This window comes from Arachis duranensis, chromosome 4, assembly GCF_000817695.3.
Source record: "Arachis duranensis cultivar V14167 chromosome 4, aradu.V14167.gnm2.J7QH, whole genome shotgun sequence".
NCBI classification, from domain to species: Eukaryota; Viridiplantae; Streptophyta; class Magnoliopsida; order Fabales; family Fabaceae; genus Arachis; species Arachis duranensis.
The window spans coordinates 33,274,631-33,283,404 of NC_029775.3; the positions used below are offsets into that span (position 1 = coordinate 33,274,631).

The following is an 8,774-nucleotide window of genomic DNA, read 5'->3' on the forward strand; positions in this document are numbered from 1 at the left end:
GATTAACGTGAGTACTAACGTGGTTCTTCCTTGCTTCCTTTGTCCTGAAATCAAGCAAATAAAGTGCATCAAAGCTCTAGCTAAAGTCATGAGATTATGCATCATCAATTTATCATTCAATCCTAGCAAAATCCTCATGAAATCATGTGAAATTCACAATAGTTGCTTGAATCAAGGTGTAAGTGTATTTTCATCCAAAACTTGCCTTATTCACTAAGAAAATGTATGAAACTACTTTAAAACAGTAAAGAAAAGGTCAGTGAAACTGGCCTAGATGCCCTGGCATCATAACACCAAACTTAAAGCTTGCTTGTCCCTAGGCAAGTACTGAAACATAGGAAGAATGAATGAAAGAGCAAGAAGATAATATAGAAGCAGAGTTCCTGGTTTATGAGGTTTCATGCATAGCAACTTAGGTTCTTTCCTTTACTAGGTTTCAGGCCTTTATCAAATCCTTGGTCACTCTCTTGATTACATCCTTTGAGACTTCTTAATTATTGATCCTTCCTTCTTTTCCAAGGTTTATTACATTCTTCTTTTGGCTAAGTGCTCTGTAAGAGGGCGACTCTTTATGATAAGCTTTCAATCAACACTCCCGAACCAGTTGGCTCAAGGTGCTAGGTGTTAAGACACCCCTACGGACTTACTCCCCCAAGTCTCCAGCACCCCTTTGGGTTACTAATGTTCTGTAGCAAAGGTCACTCTTGATAGTGGACTTTCAGCTGATAATCCCGGATTAGTTAATCCAAGTTACCAAGTGATGAGGCACCCCTAAGAGCTTATTCATCCAAGCATATCCTTTGCACATGAATACCACAGACACATGCCTCAATCTTTAAAACCCTTGGTGCCTAGCACTGTTTCTTTCCTTTTCACTTTTATTGCTCTTTCTCTTTTCTTATTAGGATCTTATTATTTGGTTAGTCTCATAGGATGTGTTTCAAGCTTAGGATTCAGGGTAGATAGTTGCCTTCTTTCCTTGTTTAGGAGAACCAACTTAGCTTACAAATCATCCTACCACAAACATTCAGAACTTACTTCACAATATAACTCCACTCTTGTTCTTTTCATAACATTTTCTTTTTTTTGATTAACTTAAAGGACAAGCATAGAAATAAGAAAGGTGGAAGTGAACACTAGAAACATTAGGCTCAATAAATATAAACCTAAGCAATGAAAAACTTAAATGTAGAATTAAAAATTCTAAGCTACCATGGAAGCATGTTCTATTTCATACATGGTTTTCCTTGTTTAAATTTGTGAATTAGATAAAACTAAAAGGAACTTCACCACCTTTCACTTATTGGCATGCTCATGTTCTTCTGCTTCCTTGCCCTTTTTAAGTTCATTTTGTCCGCTTGTGCTTCCTCTCATCCGATTCATTCTAGCAATTTTCCAATCATCCAGTGCCTTCTTTACTGACTCATGACTCTGGGCCCTTTCGCGTGACTTGAAAGCCTAATTCATAGATGACTTCTTTTTCAGCCATCCACCCAAATTGTAGTGCATGGTAAAAGGTTCTAAATCGCTTTTCATCAAAAGGAGGCTGCTCGATGGGTTCCTTTCCTTTTCGCTTCTTGGAACTTGATGATGCCATGCAAGATGGTTGATGAGTGGTTGCAGTTCACTAGACGTGGCTAGGAGAGTGTGTGAAACTTTTTGGAGGAGGATGAAGTGTGTGTATCTGAAAAAGGGAAGGGAGATGAATGAGAGTAAGAAGTGTGTACGGAGAGGTTGTGTGAAGGGGTTTTTATAGGAAGATGGCACATGATTGAAGGGTGTGGATTGATGGTGTTGTTTGATAGTGGACGGTTGGGGTTTGGTATTGAATGAGCACAAGAATCACCTCTTTTATGAGGGTTTTGGTTTGGCCTCCCAAGCTATCAAACTCCCAATGTTGCATGGCAACACTTCCAAAGATATTCCCCTTGAAGACAAGTGTGAGATTTCCTTGGTATAGTGGTTGAATCTCCCTTCCTTAATTGTCCTATCAAGTACCATCAATGTCCCTTTTGATTCCCTATATTCAAAAAAAGAGAATGCAAATGGTAAATTTGAAATTTTCGGTGGGAAAACTTAAGGTGTGAACTAGCAAAAAAAAATATCTTTTTCTTTTATTTTTAAATGACTAAATGCTTTCCATGAATGCCAATTAATCAACCACTAAATTTCCCATGCATGCAAAGTTGGTACACCAAACTTGTTTGTGATCATATGGTGCAACAAGCTTGGGGAATACTTTTGCCTCATAAAGTGTGTTCAAGCTCACTTAGTGTGCTTTGAATACCAAACTTATCATGTACTATACGCTGCATGTAAAGGGGTCTTATATTGGTCGTCGAAATTGATTTAAAAATCCATGAAATTTGCCTTATTACTACTATTAGAGATTAAAGGAAGAGGGCATAGAACATGGGTTGCCTCCCAGAAGCGTTTCTTTAGTGTCATTAGCTTGACGTTTGGTCCTTGTCAAGGTAGCTTATAGTGCTTGAAATCTTCCCCCCATGTAGTGAACCTGTGTCCATTGGCCTTGTTGATAAGCTCCATATGCTCTAGGGACAAGATTTGTTGATAGTGTACATTGGAGGTAGCTGGGATGGGATAGTGGGGAAGTGAGGTGGTATAGATGGAAAGTATGTAGAGACCACTTCATCTCTGGGCGAGAAATCTTCTGTAGGGATTTTCTTCTTTCTCCATCACCTTGGGACCTTTTTTCTTGTGTCCGTTGATGCCAACTTGTTCCTTGTGGTTTCCTTTTTGAGAATGGTTTTGTTGTCTAATTCATGTGATTCTGGTGGGTCTGGTTCCTTTTGGATTACACTTGGTTGTTGCTCCTTTTGATCACATTGGTTGTTAACCACATGAGTCCTTATGTGTGGTGCTTGTGCTTCCTTGTTTGGCTCCTCCATCAACCCTTTGTTATCATGATCTTCTTCCTGTGAGAGGTTAAAAATATTGAAAGTGAGCTGATCATCATGTATTCTCAACACTAGCTCTCCTCGTTCCACATCTATGAGTGCTCTGGCTATGGCTAAGAATGGCCTTCCCAGAATGATGGGGTAAATGGGGTTCTCATCCATTTCCAGGACAACAAAGTCTGTGGAGAGGAAGTAGTTCCCAACCTTCACTAGCACATTCCCAACCACTCCTATTACCTATTTTTGAGTTTTGTCAGCCAACTTAATGATTACATCTGTGGGTGTTAGCTCATTGATTTGAAGCTTTTTCATGAGGGATAGAGGCATTAAGTTGATGCTCGCTCCCAGGTCACAGATGATGACAAGTCATCATATACCCATTTTTCAAGCTAATTTCACTTGTTTTGTTAGCAATTATGCACTTTCTTGCATCCTAAGTAAGTGATTTGGAGTGAAAATGCATAACTTTTCTAAATCAAGCAACCACCATGAAATTAATGATAAATCAAGAGGTTTAAGCTAATTTTAATTGAACTTTAATTGATTTATAAGCCTCTTGAATTTAGTGATACTTGGAGTGGTTGTTTTGGTTTATTATAGGTGAAGAAAAGAAAAGAAAAGGAAAAGCGTGGCCTAAGAAGTGTAGCCTAAGGAAAGGAAAGCGTGGCCAAAGCAATAGGAAGCGTGCCGCATGCAAGGGGGAGGCAACATTGCCCTCCACAAGGGCACACTGCCTTCTAGGAGGGCAACATAAGAGAACCAAGAAGAGAAGGCAACTCTGCCCTGCCCACTACAAGGGCAGAGCACAAAATGTGCCTTGAGACCAAGAGGAAGAGAACCTTGCCCTGCCCTTGTGGAGGGCAGTATCGGGCTCTCCAAGGAAAGAAATCAAAGGAAAAATGCCTATGATGCATGCTACAAGGATCGAACAAGGAACCATGAGGAAGCTAGGACTTAAGGATGAGTGCCGTGCCAAGAAACCAAGGAAATTATTGTAGCGTGTGCTTCCTCCGTGTTTCGAACACGGGACAAGCAATGTGAGAACTCTGCCCTGCCCTTGGCACGGGCAGGGCAGCATTTGGATTGGCGCACGATCCTGGCGCATCACGCACGATCCTGGCGCACCAACTCTCGTCCCTGGCAGCATCTGGCGCATCAACTCCTGATCCTGGCAGCACCATGGCACGTTCTGGCGCACCAACCTTTCCTGCCCTGCCCTTGGCGCGGGCAGGGCAGCACCTTGCGCACCAAGAAGCAGCGTTCCACGCACAAGGCCGCACCAATCGTCCGCACCAGGCCGCATCAGACTGCACCAAGGCCGCACCAAGGACGCACCACAATGCACCAAATCCCGCCCTGCCCTCCACAAGGGCAGGGCAGCCTCCTGGGAGTGATTTTTCATGGGCCAAAAATTCAAATTAAAAATCCATTTGAATTCATTTCTTCACCAATTCAAAAGCCCATCCAAATCTCAAAATCCAAGAATAGAAAGTGTATAAATAGGAGTTAGTTTGATGTAATTAGGACTTTTACCTTTTACCACTTTCACCTTTACTTTTGAATTTTACTTTGACTTTCACCTTTCCTTTGAGCTTTGGCAATTGTTCTTGGGTGACTTTACTGAGAATCCTGAGAATTGAGGAGGAGGATTGATCTCCCTTCTTCCTCATTCTTGCCTGAGCATTTCTAATCTTCTGTTTCTGAGTTTTGGGTGTGAGAAATTGAGGAAATTCTGTCTCAATTCCCATTCAAACTCTTTTCAATTTGTTTTCTGCATAATTCAATTTTATTTCTGCTCTTCTATTGCTTCTTCTTTAATTTTCTGTCAATTACTTTGTGAACTTGGATCCAGGAAGGCAAATAGAGATCTAGGCTCTGCTACCTAGTCTCTTGAGACCTGAGACCACAATTTACTTTTGGTTCTTCTGTGAACCCTTGCTGCATTTTATTTTCTTTCTGTTTGAATGCTATTTGCTTCTGATTCAATTTCTGCTCAATCAATTGCTGCAATTTACTTTCTCTATGTTTAGATCCTGCAATCCCAGTCCTCAAATCCCTTTTACATTCTAGCAATTTATCTTTCTTGCCATTTAAGCTACTGCAATTTACATTTCTTGCACTTTAAGTTTCAGTCATTTACTTTCTTGTTCTTTAGGATTCTGCAAATTTATTTTCCTGTTCTTTAATTTACTGCACTTTTCCCTTCTCCCTTTACATTTACTGTCATTTACTTCCTGTTAAACACAAATCACTCAACCAATACTTGATTCGCTTGACTAAATCACCCACTAAACTAAAATTGCTCAATCCTTCAATCCCTGTGGGATCGACCTCACTCATGTGAGTTATTATTACTTGATGCAACCCGGTACACTTGCCGGTGAGTTTTGTGTTGGATCGTTTTCCACACATCAACAGAGTCCTTTATCAATCATTGTTTCTCCTTGGTGGACGAAATTGTGATTCATTTGTTATTCCATTTTGCAAAATTCATTGCTTTTCATTCCCTGGTAATGGCGCCAAAAACATGATGCCAATACCATGGTTCACAACTCCGTTCAACTTAACCAGCAAGTGTACTGGGTCATCCAAGTAATACCTTACGCGAGTAAGGGTCGATCCCACAGAGATTGTTGGTATGAAACAAGCTATGGTCACCTTGTAAATCTCAGTTAGGCAGATTAAATTGGTTTATGGGTTTTCGAAAATTAATAATAATTGGAAAATAAAAAGGGATAGAAATACTTATGTAAATCAATAGTGAGAATTTAAGATAGGTGTATGGAGATGCTGTGCTCCTCTTGAAACTCTACTTCACTACTCACTCTTCCTTCAATCCTTCTTAAAGGGCATAAAATAAATAATTGTTACTCAATAATGGAGAATATGTTGGAGTTTTGGAGATGCTTTGTCTTCTGAATTTTTGTAACATAATGCTTCCTCACTTTCAAAAGTGCAAAGTTCCTTCCATGGAAAGCTGTATGTTAGGCGTCACTGTTGTCAATGGCTACTTCCCATCCTCTCAGTGAAAATGGTCCAAATGCTCTGTCACAGCACGGCTAATCATCTGTTGGTTCTCAATCAGGTTGGAATAGAATCCATTGATTCTTTTGCGTTTGTCACCAACGCCCAGCCTTCAGGAGTTTGAAGCTCGTCACAGTCATTCAATACCGGAATCCTACTCGGAATACCACAGACAAGGTTAGGCTTTCCGGATCCTCATAAATGCCGCCATCTATCTAGCTTATACCACGAAGATTCTGTTGGGGAATCTAAGAGATATGCGCCCGGCCTAAGGTAGAACGGAAGTGGTTGTCAATCACGCGCGTTCATAGGTGAGAATGATGATGAGTGTCACGGATCATCACATTCATCAAGTTGAAGTGCAACGTATATCTTGGAATAAGAATAGAAAAGAGTTGAATAAAAAGTAATAGTGATTGTATTGAAACTTGAGGTACAGCAGAGCTCCACACCCTTAATCTATGGTGTGCAGAAACCCCACTGTTGAAAATACATAAGTAAAAGGTTCAGGCATGGCCGAATGGCCAGCCTCCTTGAGTGATCAAGAGACCGAATAATCAAAGGCTAAACAGTCAAGAAACTGTCAAAAGATGTCTAATACAATAGTAACTTATCCTATTTATACTAGACTAGCTACTAGGGTTTACATGAGTAAGTATTTGATGCATAAATTCACTTCCGGGGCCCACTTGGTGTATGTTTGGGCTGAGCTTGATCAATCCACGAGCTGAGGCTTCTCTTGGAGTTGAACTCCGAGTTATGACGTGTTTTGGGTGTCAGCAGCATGTACTTGGCGTTCAACGCCAAGTTACGTCGTCAATTTCCGAACAAAATATGGACTATTATATATTGCTGGAACGCTCTGGATGTCTACTTTCCAACGCCGTTGAGAGCGTGCCAATTGAAGTTCGGTAGCTCCAGAAAATCCATTTCGAGTGCAGGGAGGTCAGATTCCAACAGCATCAGCAGTCCTTTTGTCAGCCTTTTTTCAGAGTTTTGCTCAAGTCCCTCAATTTCAGCCAAAATTCACCTGAAATCACAGAAAAACACACAAACTCATAGTAAAGTCCAGAAATGTGAATTTAACATAAAAACTAATGAAAACATCCCTAAAAGTAGCTCAAACTTACTAAAAACTACCTAAAAACAATGCCAAAAAGCGTATAAATTATCTGCTCATCACTCCTATGGCACAGGGAATATGAAAACTCCCTGGATCCTTCCTCTTTGTGGGTGGCCCTGGTTGAATGAGAGCACAGCAATCCCTATTCATCTTTATTGTTTGTCCACCTTTCAATGAACTCTTTCTGGCTAACAGCTCCTTTATATACTTTATGTAGAAAGGCATTTGCTGTAGGGCTTTAATAAATGGTATATTTACATCAAGAGATGCAAACATGTCGAGAAATCTTGAATACATTCTCCCTGTTACACCACCTTTAAGCCTTTGGGGAAAGGGTGCATATGGGTTAAGTATCTCCTTCTTCTTCAGCTCTTCCTTGAGTGTGGGTTGAGATGTATGGCTCCTCTCTTCCTGGTTTCCATTTTGATTGTCTTGGAGGTGTTCTACTTCATTCATACTCCTCTCATCACTTATGGTGATCATCTTACACTTTTCCCACCTTACTTTCTTTGTTTCTCCTCTTGGGTTCTTCTCCGTGTCACTAGGAAATCCATCAGTGGGTTTGGAAATTTGTTGAGATAGATACCCTACTTGGGACTCCAGTCTCTTGATGTTTTCTCCTTGGTTTTTGATATTAGCTCGCACTTCTTCCTTGAACACCTTGTTGTCTTGGACTTCTCTACATAAATCTACAAGTAAAGTCTCAATTTTTAAAAGTCTATCCTCTGTTAGTGATGGTGGATTGAGATTAGGTGGTTGAGAAGGGTGGTTAGGTAATTTTTGATAGAATCTCTGTGAGGTATGTTAGTGAGTTGCATTGTTGTTGGAGTTGAGGTTGTGGCGTCTCTGGTCTTGAACTTGGTCTTGTTGATTTCCCCAACCAAAGTTGGTGTGATTTCTCCATCTAGAGTTGTAGGTTTTGGAGTATGGGTCATGAATTTGTCTAGGTAAGTTTCCAACATAGTTGGCTTGTTCCCAGTCACCTTCTTCTCCTATATTTACTCCTTCTTGAGTTGGTGATGAAGTGATGACTGCTGCAACTTGGTTTTCTTCCACCTTCTTGGTGAGATCTGCTAGCTGCTTGGTGATAATCTTGTTTTGAGCTAGCAGTGCATCCATGTGGTTCAGCTCCATTACTCCTCGAGTGTTACTTCTTTCAGAGGCATAGAAGTAGTCATTATCAGCTACTATTTCAATGACATCTATGGCTTCTTCAATGATTTTCTTCTTGTTTAGAGAGCCCCCTGATGAATGATCTACAGCCTTCTTTGACTCATAGGAAAGACCTTCATAGAAAATGTGAAGTTGAACCCCTTCATTGAACATATCTGGTGGGCATCTTCTTGTTAAGTCCTTGAACCTCTCCCATGCCTCATAGAGAGTCTCACCATCTTGTTGCTTGAAAGTCTGCACCTCAGCTCTCAGCCTGTTAATTCTTTGAGGAGGATAGAATCTTGCCAAAAATTTGTTCGCCACATCTTCCCAATTTGTCAAACTTTCATTTGGAAAGGATTCGAGCCACTTGGATGCCTTGTCCCTGAGTGAAAAAGGGAACAACAGCAGCCTATAGACATCTGGGTGGACTCCATTAGACTTCACAGTGTCACAAATTCTCAAGAAGGTGGTTAGATGTTGATTGGGGTCTTCTTGAACACTTCTTCCAAATGAGCAGTTGTTCTGAATAAGGGTGATGAGCTGGGGTTTTAGTT

The 8,774-nt window shown here is 40.7% G+C and overlaps 1 non-coding gene across 1 annotated transcript; it reads left to right on the forward strand.

Moving 5' to 3' along the window:
• The first annotated feature begins 8,386 nt into the window (after positions 1-8,386).
• Positions 8,387-8,493, forward strand: LOC127747005 (small nucleolar RNA R71). The gene has a single exon (XR_008008810.1). It is a non-coding gene; the product is annotated as a small nucleolar RNA R71 (small nucleolar RNA).
• The last annotated feature ends 281 nt before the right edge of the window (positions 8,494-8,774 follow it).